The following is a 12,951-nucleotide window of genomic DNA, read 5'->3' as shown; positions in this document are numbered from 1 at the left end:
GGTATCACTCTTGTTCCACTTTCAAAAACGATTTCGATGTGTTACCTATATTCCTTAGGCTGCAATGTGTCACTGGAATGTAGAAAATGTAAAATGGCCGGTGACTATGATCTTCAATGCCAACTTTTCAAAGTATGCTCGATAGGTCACACATTTGCAAAAGTGTGACAGTAACTACGGCCAATAGTGAAAAAAAAAATCATTATCAAGTTGTGATGCGGGACAAACACTTTCAAAAATTGATTTTTTCGAACAAATTTCTTCATTTCCACCTGCGATCACAAACTTATTAGTTTCTCAAACTGCCAGTTTCGAACTTCAGATCTGCTTTAAGAACATGTTCTAATATGCAGCCATAGTGGTATCGCCAAAAAATAAACACAAAATCAGCTCGACATCATCGCACATATATAAGATATGGTATATACTGGAATCATCTTGTTTGTTGTGAACACAGTAACCCTGTTAACAAGATGACTTCAGTATACGCCATATTTTATATATGTCCGACGATGCTAAGCTGATTTTGTGTTTCTATTATGACATGTTTTTAAAACAGACCTGAAGATGGCCACTGCTGAGCGAAACTGGTAGTCTGAGTACCTAACAAGTTTGTGATCGTAGGTAGAAATGAAGTAATTTATTATACACTTTGTGGATGGCTGTTCTATTCGAGGCCATGTTGCAGCTTGTGAAACCTTTTTTTTTTTTCCCACCGTGAAGGTTTCTTAAGAAAGCGGAAACATGCGGATCTAAAAACCTTTGAGTTTTAACTTTTTACGGAAAAAGTAAAAGCTTAAGTGAGAAACTAAATACAGATACAGATGTGTCTTTGCTTGATTTAGATAAAACTTTTTTCGAGTTTTTGTATGTGCATCCTTGTGCCAACGGATCTGGGGGACTACGGCCGTTCACTGTTGTAAGAAAAGGAGATGCCTACAGCCGTCCTTAAGAATGACATGTATTGTATAGCTACCAGTTTCGGCTGTTCAATGCAGTTGAGTCAGTTGACAGTTAATGGTTGAAGAGACGACGTCACAGTTACAGGTAGTCTCCATCAACCAGTTGTTGGGACAGATGCAGCTTATATATCGATCGTGACAACGCCTCCAGCATCAGATACGGCCTGAAGATTGGGCATAGAAGCGCTGAAACTGGTAGGTACGCAGTAAGTGACAACATAAGGACGACTGTAGGTGTTTCATTTTCTTACTTTTTTTCGAGGCGCTTTTTATGACTCCAAATCTGCGTGGAGCAACCAGCACTCCGCGTTGTACCGGGCGATACAATAGAGGCAGGCGCCCGTGTCTTATCGCTGTCGTCCCAGTGTGAACCAGTTAGGTCGCTGCAACTATTTTCCTACAGACTTCGACGCAGGTTGGTTCTACGTCGTAAAGCGACTCCTATCACGTATCCCATCGCCTCGGTGAGAATGTCTCTGAACACCGTAGTTGCATCAGTCTAAAAAAGCGGCGGGCAAAAACGGAAGCATTGTGGGACTGCAGAGGCATCTCCTGCGTGTGAAAGCGCGGACCGGCTGACGCTTTGCCGAGCAGTAATTTCGAGGTGTGCCACGTCCGTCGTGGGGCCGCGTCGCTGAAATAAATCGGCCGCTGCCGACGGCCTGGGCCGCTGCTACCGCCGACCGACCGACCGTAAAATGCCGCCGCGGCCTCCTCTCCCCCTCCGACCCCTCACAGCTCAGGTCGTAAAGCGCCGCTCTTTGTTCCGCAGCTGCGGCCGGCGGTCAGACAGCTGCGAGGCGACGCAAGACGAGAGGGACTAAGAGCTTCCACGCGCAGCGCTCCGCAAATCGCCGTGAAGCCAGACGGCAGTCTAACGCGACGTAACGTAACAAAGCCCGCGGCCTGTCTCGTCTACGACGTAACTTCAGTCTACGCAACCGCGGCATCAAGTACTTCCTCTCTGACAGGGCCCTCATGACGACGGTACAGGGAAGTTAATGGCACTGACGTTAGAGGCTGAGCCGCTAAACCTGCTACGAATTATAAAGACAGTCATACTTGCATACGAAAAAAAAAACAAAAACTAGAATTGATTGGGCAGGGATGTAGGCTAAGAGCAATGTATCAAGATGCCGTATTCCTTGATATGGGGTATAAGACAAAATTTATGAGTGGACTGAGGGATTTCGGTAGGGAGGACACAGCATGTCATCTAGCATGGCCACGCATCGACACACGTAGAAGTAACTTCCCCAGGAATGTGTGGTGGAGTTCCTTGCTGTTCATATTGTGTATTAATGATCTTACAGACAATATGAATAGCAACCTCAGACTTTTGGCACATGATGCAGTTATCTACAACGAAGTACAGTCTAAATGAAGCTGTACTAATTTTCAGTCAGACCTTGGTAAGGTTCCAAAGAGATACAAAGATTGGCAGCTTACAGTATCACTTATATTGTGTTAACCGGTTCTCGGCTTACAAGGCCATCTTCAGACATTTAGTGACTATTGTCGCCAAAGAAGTCACAATGTTTGTAAATGACAAAATGGTTCAAATGGCTCTGAGTACTATGGGACTCAATTGCTGTGGTCATTAGTCCCCTAGAACTTAGAACTACTTAAACCTAACTAACCTAAGGACATCACACACATCCATGCCCGAGGCAGGATTCGAACCTGCGACCGTAGCAGTCGCACAGTTCCGGACTGCGCGCCTAGAACCGCGAGACCACCACGGCCGGCTGTAAATGACATTGCAAAAGGAATTACATATCTCGATTGAAACAAAAACGTACAGTAAATAAAATCTTTGACTGTGTGGTGGTAATGCAATGTAAAAAGTAAAAAGTTGAACAGTAAATAAATATAAAGGGAGTAAACAACAAAAAATTTTAGCACAAAACTGCAACAGCAAGCCTACATCATAATTTAAACTAATAGACAAAACCAATAAAATAAAATAAAATTAGTACTTGACAAGGGTACTTCAGGAGGTATAAAACATGGAGAATGGCACACAAACCAATTAAAAGAAAGGATTTTCAATGTAACTACAGAATATATGAGGAACTTCAGAATATCAGTAAGATAAATGGAAATTCATTTATACATTCCAGTTTATCTTCTTGATATTCTTCATTTCCTCATATATTCTATAGTTACATTAATAATTCTTTCTTGTAATTGATTTGTGAATCACTCTCCATGCTTTATACCTCCTGAAGTAGTTTTGTGCTACATTTTTTCCTGTTTACTGCCTTTGTAATTATTTACTGTTCAACTTTCTACTTTTTACACTGAATTACCATGATACTGTCAAAGATGTTATTTACTGTACGTTTGCGCTTCAGTGTAGTTGTGTAACTTCTTTTCCATATTCGTTTAAAAACACTGTAACTTCTTTAGCGACAATACCCAGTAAATGTCTGAAAATGGTCTTGTAAGCCGAAAACCGGTTAACACAGTAAAAGTAATACTGTAGAACAAAACCAAACTAGCGCTTTTCATTTATTGGCAACTTGCTTCAAATGTTAAGAAATGTAAAACTGTGCACCTCACAAAGCGAAAAATTATAGAATCTTACGAATATAACATCAGCGAGTCATAGTTGGAACTTGCAAAATCATACAAATACCTTGGCGTAACATTTACAAGGAACAAGAAATGTAACGATCATATAGGCTCAGTCGTGGCTAACGGAGAAAGCAGATTTCGGTTTATTGGAAATTCCAGTCTACAAAGGAGATTGCTCCAAACACCGACAAAATCTCACCTGTTTTGTTGCAGTAAATGCTATTGGTAGGTAGGGATACTATACACATGGCCTGCACCTGAATAGGATAGGGAAAAATAAGTTAGCTTCTCTATTAGCAGAAACTGTAAGGCGGTCCACAGGCACACAAAGGGTGATCCCTGTCGTGAATGGGTCCAGGCAGATACGTTTTTTAGGTTAAAGCTGCAGTCCAGACAGATGACAATCAAGATAAATAGAATAAACGAGACTCCATGTACAGTAAACAGGGGTAAAGCTAAGGGCAGTATCAACTTACTTAATCAAAATATCAGGAGAATAAAAAATAAAGTAGATGACCTATTAGTGTGTTTAGATGATCTCAAAAATAAGAATGTGATTGATATACTCTGTCTGTCAGAGCACCACTTAACTGTGGGGATGGATAGTGTCAGTATAAATGGGTATAATTTAGCATCTTACACTTGTAGATCTAGGATGTATAAAGGAGGAGCTGCCATTTTTGTAAAACAAGGGTATAAATACAAAACTGTAGAAGTACACAAATTTGGTGTTGATCAGCATTTAGAGGTTTGTGCATGCGAACTTCAGCTAGATAATGTAATATTGATATTAGCAACAGTGTACAGGTCCCCATTAGGAGACTCGGAGCTGTTCATAAAATAGTTTGACTCCCTATTATGCTACCTGTCATACAAAAGGAAGAAGTTATTAATCTGTGGTGATTTCAATGTAAACTAAGTAATTCCGATAGGAAAAGTGAACTAGACATTTTGTTAACAACATATAACTTAGAATCAGTGATCCATTTTTATACACTTATGGCTCAAGACAGTAGCACGCTAATAGATAATGTATTTGTGCAGAAAGAGGATGTAAAACAAACACATGCTTTCCATGCGGTAAATGGATTGTCAGACCATGATGCACAACTGATTAACTTACAGAACCTAATAGGGTATACAGTTCGGAAACCATTAAGTAAACGTGTGAGATTGCTCAATCCAGTATCCATAGTGCACTTCAGAGAAAGCTGAAGAAATGTTAATTGGGGAGATGTATATAATGAGCCAAGTGCTAATGATAAATGCAACATATTTCTTGAGAAATTTATATCCCTTTTTGAACATTGTTTCACAAAGAAAGTTACACACTTTTCAAAGAAACCTCAGATTACTACAGGTATTAAAGTGTCTTCAGAAAGAAAAAGAAAACCGTATGGGACAGCAAGAACTAGTAAAGATCCAGAAGTAGTTTTACACTATAAAAAAGTTGTGAGGAAATCAAGAAATATGTGTATTAGAGAAGAAATTAACAGCTATTTCAACAAAATAATATCAATATGGAATGTTGTTTGAAGGGAGACAGGGAAAGTAACCACTGAGGTAGGTAGTAATACTATCACAAAGAATGAGACCATCCTAACCAACAGTACAGTAGCTAATGTATTTAACAACCATTTCTTAAGTGTAGGAGAAATAATTGGTGAGAACAGTTTAAAAGAGAAAGCCAGGCAGTACATGGAAGAGTCTGTTTTGAAAAAAATTTAGATTAAGTTTCACCTAACAAACTCTTGTGGAATAAGTAAAATTATTAAATCTTTGAAAAATAAATGTTCTGTTGGAGTAGATGACATCTCTAATAAGATATTAAAACAATGTGGAGCAATTACAGCTGATGTTCTGAGTCACATATTGTAATGCATCACTAACTCAATATATTTTCCTAGACAGGTTAAAATATGTCATTGTCAGGCCTCTCTACAAAAAGGGGGACACCACAGATGTTAACAATTATTGGTCAGTATCCTTGTTTACAGCATTTTCAAAAAATTTCTAGAAAGTAATGTACTCAAGAGTGGTTAGCCATGTCAACAGTAATGGGATACTTAGTAAATCACAGTTCAGATTTCAAAAATGCTGTTCCACTGAGACAACAATATACAGTTTTACTGTCCACATAATACAGTCTTTAAATAGTAAAATGTCACCAATGGGAATTTTCTTTGACTGTCCAAAGCATTTGATTGTGTGAACCATGACATTATGTTACAGAAATTACAATTCTATGGTATAAATGGAATAGCATATGAGTGGTTTAAGTCATACCTACAGAACAGGAAGCAACATTTCCTTATATTGGTCACGCTATTTGAATACGTTTCCCACTTCATCTAACTGGGGTGACATTACATTAGGTGTTCCACAAGGTTCAATCATGGGTCCCCTTCTGTTCTTGATATATGTGAACGGCCTCCCATCATATCTGAAACAGGAAGCTGAAATGACACTGTTTGCTGATGATACAAGCATCATTATTAATCCAGTAAAAGAAACTCCAATTGAAAGTGATACAAATAAGGTCTTTGGGAAAGTCATTAATTGGTTTTCTGAAAATGGGCTTGCTCTAAACTTCGAAAAAACACAGTACATCCAATTTTCTATTGAAAAAAGTACAGTTCCTTCAATAAATATAACACATCAACAGAAGTCAGTAGACAGGATAGAGCTTGCTAAGTTTTTGGGTGTAGATATAGATGAGAATCTTAATTGGAAAATTCATATTTTCGATCTTCTAAAGGGACTAGGTTCAGCAACTTTTTCAATCAAGATAATTGCCAATTTTGAGGATACAAAAATTAGTAAGCTAACATACTTGCTGTGCTGGAACTGCGAACAGCTGAAAGCAAGGGGAAACTACGGCCGTAATTTTTCCCGAGGGCATGCAGCTTTACTGTATGATTAAATGATGATGCCGTCCTCTTGGGTAGAATATTCCAGATGTAATATAGTCCCCATTCGGATCTCCGGGCGGGGACTACTCAAGAGAACGTCGTTATCAGGAGAAAGAAAACTGGCGTTCTGCGGATCGGAGCGTGGAATATCAGATCCCTTAATCGGGCAGGTAGGTTAGAAAATTTAAAAAGGGAAATGGCTAGGTTAAAGTTAGGTATAATGGGAATTAGTGAAGTTCGGTGGCAGGAGGAACAAGACTTCTGGTCAGGTGACTACAGGGTTATAAACACACAATCAAATAGGGGTAATGCAGGAGTAGGTTTAATAATGAATAGGAAAATAATAATGCGGGTAAGCTACTACAAACAGCATAGTGAACCCTTTATTGTGGCCAAGATAGATACGAAGCCCACACCTACTACAGTAGTACAAGTTTATATGCCAACTAGCTCTGTAGATGATGAAGAAATTGAAGTAATGTATGATGAAATAAAAGAAATTATTCAGATAGTGCAGGGTGACGAAAATTTAATAGTCATGGGTGACTGGAATTCGGTAGTAGGAAAAGGGAGAGAAGGAAACGTAGTAGGAGAATATGGATTGGGGGTTCGAAATGAAAGAGGAAGCCGCCTGGTAGAATTTTGCACAGAGCACAACTTACTCATAGCTAACACTTGGTTCAAGAGTCATATAAGAAGGCTGTATACATGGAAGAAGACTGGAGATACTGACAGGTTTCAGATAGATTATATAATGGTAAGACAGAGATTTAGGAACGAGGTTTTAAATTGTAAGAAATTACCAGGGGCAGATGTGGACTCTGGCCACAATCTATTAGTTATGACCTGTAGATTAAAACTGAAGAAACTGCAAAAAGGTGGGAATTTAAGGAGATGGGAAATGTATAAACTAAAAGAACCAGAGGTTGTACAGAGTGTCAGGGAGGGAATACGGAAGCAATTGACAGGAATGGGGGAAAGAAATACAGTAAAAGAAGAATGGGTAGCTTTGAGGATGAAGTAGTGAAGGCAGCAGAGGATCAAGTAGGTAAAAAGACGAGGGCTAGTAGAAATCCCTGGGTAACAGAAGAAATATTGAATTTAATTGATGAAAGGAGAAAATATAAAAATGCAATAAATGAAGCAGGCGAAAAGGAATACAAACGACTCAAAAATGAGATCGACAGGAAGTGAAAAATGGCTAAGCAGGCATGGCTAGAGAACAAATGTAAAGATGTAGAGGCTTATCTCACTAGGGGTAAGATAGATACTGCCTACAGGAAAATTAAAGAGACCTTTGGAGATAAGAGAACTACTTGTATGAACATCAAGAGCTCAGATGGCAACCCAGTTCTAAGCAAAGAAGGGAAAACAGAAAGGTGGAAGGAGTATATAGAGGGTCTATACAAGGGCGATGTACTTGAGGACAATATTATGGAAATGGAAGAGGATGTAGATGAAGATGAAATGGGAGATACCATAGTGCGTGAAGAGTTTGACAGAGCACTGAAAGACTTGAGTCGAAACAAGGCCCCCGGAGTAGACAACATTCCATTGGAACTACTGCAAAACTCTACCATCTGGTGAGCCAGATGTATAAGACAGGCGAAATACCCTCAGACTTCAAGAAGAATATAATTATTCCAATCCCAAAGAAAGCAGGTGTTGACAGATGTGAAAATTACCGAACTATCAGTTTAATAAGTCACAGCTGCAAAATACTAACGCGAATTCTTTACAGACGAATGGAAAAACTGGTAGAAGCGGATCTTGGGGAAGATCAGTTTGGATTCCTTAGAAATGCTGGAACACTTCAGACAATACTAACCTTACGACTTATATTAGAAAATAGATTAAGAAAAGGCAAACCTACGTTTCTAGCATTTGTAGACTTAGAGAAAGCTTTTGACAATGTTAAATGGAATATTCTCTTTCAAATTCTGAAGATGGCAGGGGTAAAACACGGGCAGTGTAAGGCTATTTACAATTTGTACAGAAACCAGATGGCAGTTATAAGAGTCGAGGGGCATGAAAGGGAAGCAGTGGTGGGGAAGGGAGTGAGACAGGGTTGTAGCCTCTCCCGTATGTTATTCAATCTGTATATTGAGCAAGCAGTAAAGGAAACGAAAGAAAAATTCGGAGTAGGTATTAAAATCCATGGAGAAGAAATAAAAACTTTGAGGTTCGCCGATGACATTGTAATTCTGTCAGAGACAGCAAGGGACTCGGAAGAGCAGTTGAATGGAATGGACAGAGTCTTGAGGGGAGTATATAAGATGAACATCAACAAAAGCAAAACGAGGATAATGGAATGTAGTCGAATTAAGTCGGGTGTTGCTGAGAGAATTAGATTAGGAAATGAGACACTTAAAGTAGTAAAGGAGTTTTGCTATTCGGGGAGCAAAATAACTGATGATGAAGTAGAGAGGATATAAAATGTAGACTTACAATGGCAAGGAAAGCGTTTCTGAAGAAGAGAAATTTGTTAACATCGAGTATAGATTTAAGTGTTAGGAAGTCATTTCTGAAAGTATTTGTGTGGAGTGTAGCCATGTATGGAAGTGAAACATGCACGATAAATAGTTTGGACAAGAAGAGAACAGAAGCTTTCAAAATGTGGTGCTACAGAAGAATGCTGAAGATTAACTAATGAGGAAGTGTTGAATCGGTTTGGGGAGAAGAGAAGTTTGTGGCACAACGTGACCAGAAGAAGGGATCGGTTGGTAGGACATGTTCTGAGGCATCAAGGGATGACCAATTTAGTATTGGAGAGCAGCGTGGAGGGTTAAAATCGTAGAGGGAGACCAAGAGATGACTACACTAAGCAGATTCAGAAGGATGTAGGTTGCAGTAAGTACTGGGAGATGTTAGAAGCTTGCACAGGATAGAGTAGCATGTAGAGGTGCATCAAACCAGTCTCAGGACTGAAGACCACAACAACAACAACATACTTTGCATACTTTCATTCTCTGATGTCACACGGAATAATGTTTTGGGGTAACTCAACATTTAGACAAAAAGCATTCACTGCTCAAAAGAAAGTGGTTAGAATAATGTGTGGGGTTCATAGTCACACATCTTGTAGGCATCTTTTTAAAAGCTTGGGAATTCGTACAACAGCTTCACTGTACATTTACTCACTTACGAAATATGTTCTCAACAACATGGACCAGTTTAAAAAACAGTGGCATTCATGATTATAATACCAGAAAAAAGAAAGACTTACACTATCCTTTACTCAACATATCTTTGGCACAGAAAGGGGTAGAATATGCTGCTGTAAAACTTTTCGATAAATTACCAGATGAAGTGTCTGACGGACAGCAGTAATAGCTTCAAAAATAAACTGAAATCATATCTACTTGACAACTCCTTCTGTACCATAGATGGATTCTTGAATAGGAGTAAATAAATATATAAATATAGTATATGCATTTTGTGCCAATTAAGAGAATGGGGTAAATAAAAGAAGTATTAATCTTTAACTCTGTATTGTAATGTGCATCTCTTGTGCACTTGACACGTTCAACATCTTAACGGCTTCCGTACCGTGCGACTGATAAATAGAATGCACAACCAACTAACTAGCTTAAAAATCACTCGTGCGACGCATTGTAGAAAATTGCTCAAGTGTTTGGAACTCCTGCCATATAGGACTAGCAGGGGATATTGAACGTGTATACACTGCATCACGAATGGTCCCAGGTTTGTTTGTCACTGAGATGTCGAAAGAACTGAACTCGCAGACTGTCTGAGATGGACGAAACTATCTCGAAAAAGTCTACTAACAAATTTTCAAGAATTGGCTTGAAATGATGGTTCAAGGGATATACTTCGACCCCCTAAATACCACGCCCATGGGGATCATGAGAACAGGATTGGGTTAATTACACCACGTACAAAGACATTTAAGCAATCATTTTTCCGCGCTCCACACGTTAACGGAACGGGAAGAAACCCTAACAACTGGTACAGAGGGAAGTATACTCTGCCATGAACTTCACACTACTTCGCAGAGTATAAATGTAGATCTTATTCGATCGGTAAATTCAGGAAACAGAAAGGAAACCACGGAGAAATGTGAGAATGGCCTTAAAGTTCAGTGAGAACCAATAAAAATTTGAGTTTTCTGAAGACGTTGTATAACTCTGTCAGAGAAGAGAAATGACTTGAAACAGCAGTTGAACGGAATCATAATCGTCCAGAAAAAAGGTTACAACATGAACAACGATAAAAGAAAAGTAAGGTTGATGGAATGTAGCCAAATTCAGTCACGCGATGCTGAGGGAATTAGATTAGAAAGTCAAACATTGAAAGTAGTACAAGAGTTCTGCTGACCTTTGAACAGCAAAATAGCTGACGATGGCCGAAGTAGGGAGGACATAAAATATACTGGCAATAACAAGATAAGAGTTTTCGAAAAAGAAATATTTGTTAGTATCGAATAGAAATTTGAAAGTCTGGAAATCTGTTTTGAATGTTATTTCTCTGTTGTGTACCCTTGTTTGGAAGTGAAACATGAACAATAAACAGTATAGTCCACACAAAAAGAGAATACAATCTACTGAATTGTGTTCAGGAGAAAAATGTTGAGGATTAGATGGACAAATCGGATAATTAATTAAGAATTGGGGACAAAATAAGTATGTGACATTACTTTATTAACAGTAGTAATCCATTGCTAGAACACATTCTGAGGCATCAGGATACAGTCAGATTGGCGAAGGAGGGAAGTTTTTTTTTGGGGGGGGGGGGGGGGAGAGGAGGGCAGGGAGTTAAAATTGTAGAGGATACCAACAGATGAATACAGGAACCAGATTGCAAAGGATGTGGGCTGCAGTTCGGAGGTAAAGAGGTTTGCACGAGATACAGTAGCATGGAGAGTTTTATTAGACCAGTCTTTGGACTGAAGGCGCTACAGCCAATACTGCAGTACAAGAAAGGTGTTTTGTTTATAAACTAATATTTACGTTCTTGCTGCGCAAAACTGATACTCCAACAAACGTGTTATGCATCTATTGTCCGTCTGTCAGTAAGTTTGCCTGTGAAAGACAATGGTCCAGGTTTTAAGATAGGGACTATAAGAGGATCAAGGGGAGATGTTACCTCCCTTTTCCACCATGTTAAACTGACCGTTTTCAATGTACCTCTCTCAGGAAGCACTGACAGTAGAATACTGAAATTTTGTCACATACATTTACACTGTTTGTGAAAAAGCTGATGCTTTTCCACTATTAATATATCAAAATTGTCATTTTGAAAAATATTTTAATAACGATCCGTTTTTCGGGCAAGATTTTAAAACACAAAAGGTCGTAGAGTCATTCATGAAATAGCTGGAAAGCTACGGAATTGTCACTTCATGCACGTGTACTGAGATAATTGACTTAAAGTTTCATTGCTCTGGGTAAATGGTTGCAGAGAAAAGAAACCTTAGGCTAAAAAAAAAGAAAACTTATGAGAAACTGACTTTAATTTTTCATTGCACTTACTGTGCCTTTTAATACATTCCTGCTATGCATTCGTCATTTAAATTCAGAGCTTCTTTCACTAAATCTATCGCAGAGCGATCTGCCACTATTTTGCAAGCAACATGGAGTAAAGAATTATATTTCTGGCACTCTTGCAAGTTCATAATGGCACATAAAGTTTTTCCTGCTGTTAATCCATTTCTAATAGCACGCACGCCGAACAAAAACCCCGATACCTTTTCTTGAAGACTTTAGAGATCGGTTTCTCCATTTCTTTGCTGAGAAAAAAACCGTATGTGCTTTCATACTATTGGTAACAATTTAATGCAATTCAGCCAGTAGCTAAAAGCTCAAATCACCGTAAAAAAGTATTATTAGGCTCATGAATTCAAAGAAAAGTCATAGAGCAACAAGTGGGCGCATATAACGCTGCAAGCTGCGATTTAAAATGACTTAGGATCTTTAAATAAGGATCTGATGTAAAGTACTTTCATATTCTCACAAGTTTACTTCAGACGATCATCATCACCAATAAAAAAAATTCATATTTTCATCATTTTCAAGGCACCTTCTGCCCTTAACGTCCCGTCGATAACGAGATCGTTAGGGATTGAGCACAAGCTCCAGAAATATTTCGTGTCCCTTCAAATGAGCCGTCCTGCCATTGCCTTAAGGGGGTAGCCCGCTTTAAACGCATCAAAATAAATGATATTCGTCGTCATTTTTCTCAGGTAAAATAAAAAGTAATGTTGAATTTGATGGCGTGGTTTCATTCCTTACACATTTTTTTTATAAGAAATCATTTTTGTGTCCACATTGGACGCTTCCTGTAACAGCTGCACCAGGTGGAAGAGCCCACGCACCCAGAACACTGGTCATAGGCGGGAATTCCCGAAGCCCTCCTACCTGACCTGCAACAAAATAATTTTGTACGTCATTTTCAATAGATTTTCAATCAGCATAGGTAGAATAATTGATAAATGTAAGTTCTAATCAAATTGTGGAGTTCTGAAGCAAATATCATCT

Source organism: Schistocerca gregaria, chromosome 2, assembly GCF_023897955.1.
Source record: "Schistocerca gregaria isolate iqSchGreg1 chromosome 2, iqSchGreg1.2, whole genome shotgun sequence".
NCBI lineage: Eukaryota > Metazoa > Arthropoda > Insecta > Orthoptera > Acrididae > Schistocerca > Schistocerca gregaria.
The sequence above is the reverse complement of the archived record's forward strand: the minus strand, read 5'-3'. Positions refer to the sequence as shown.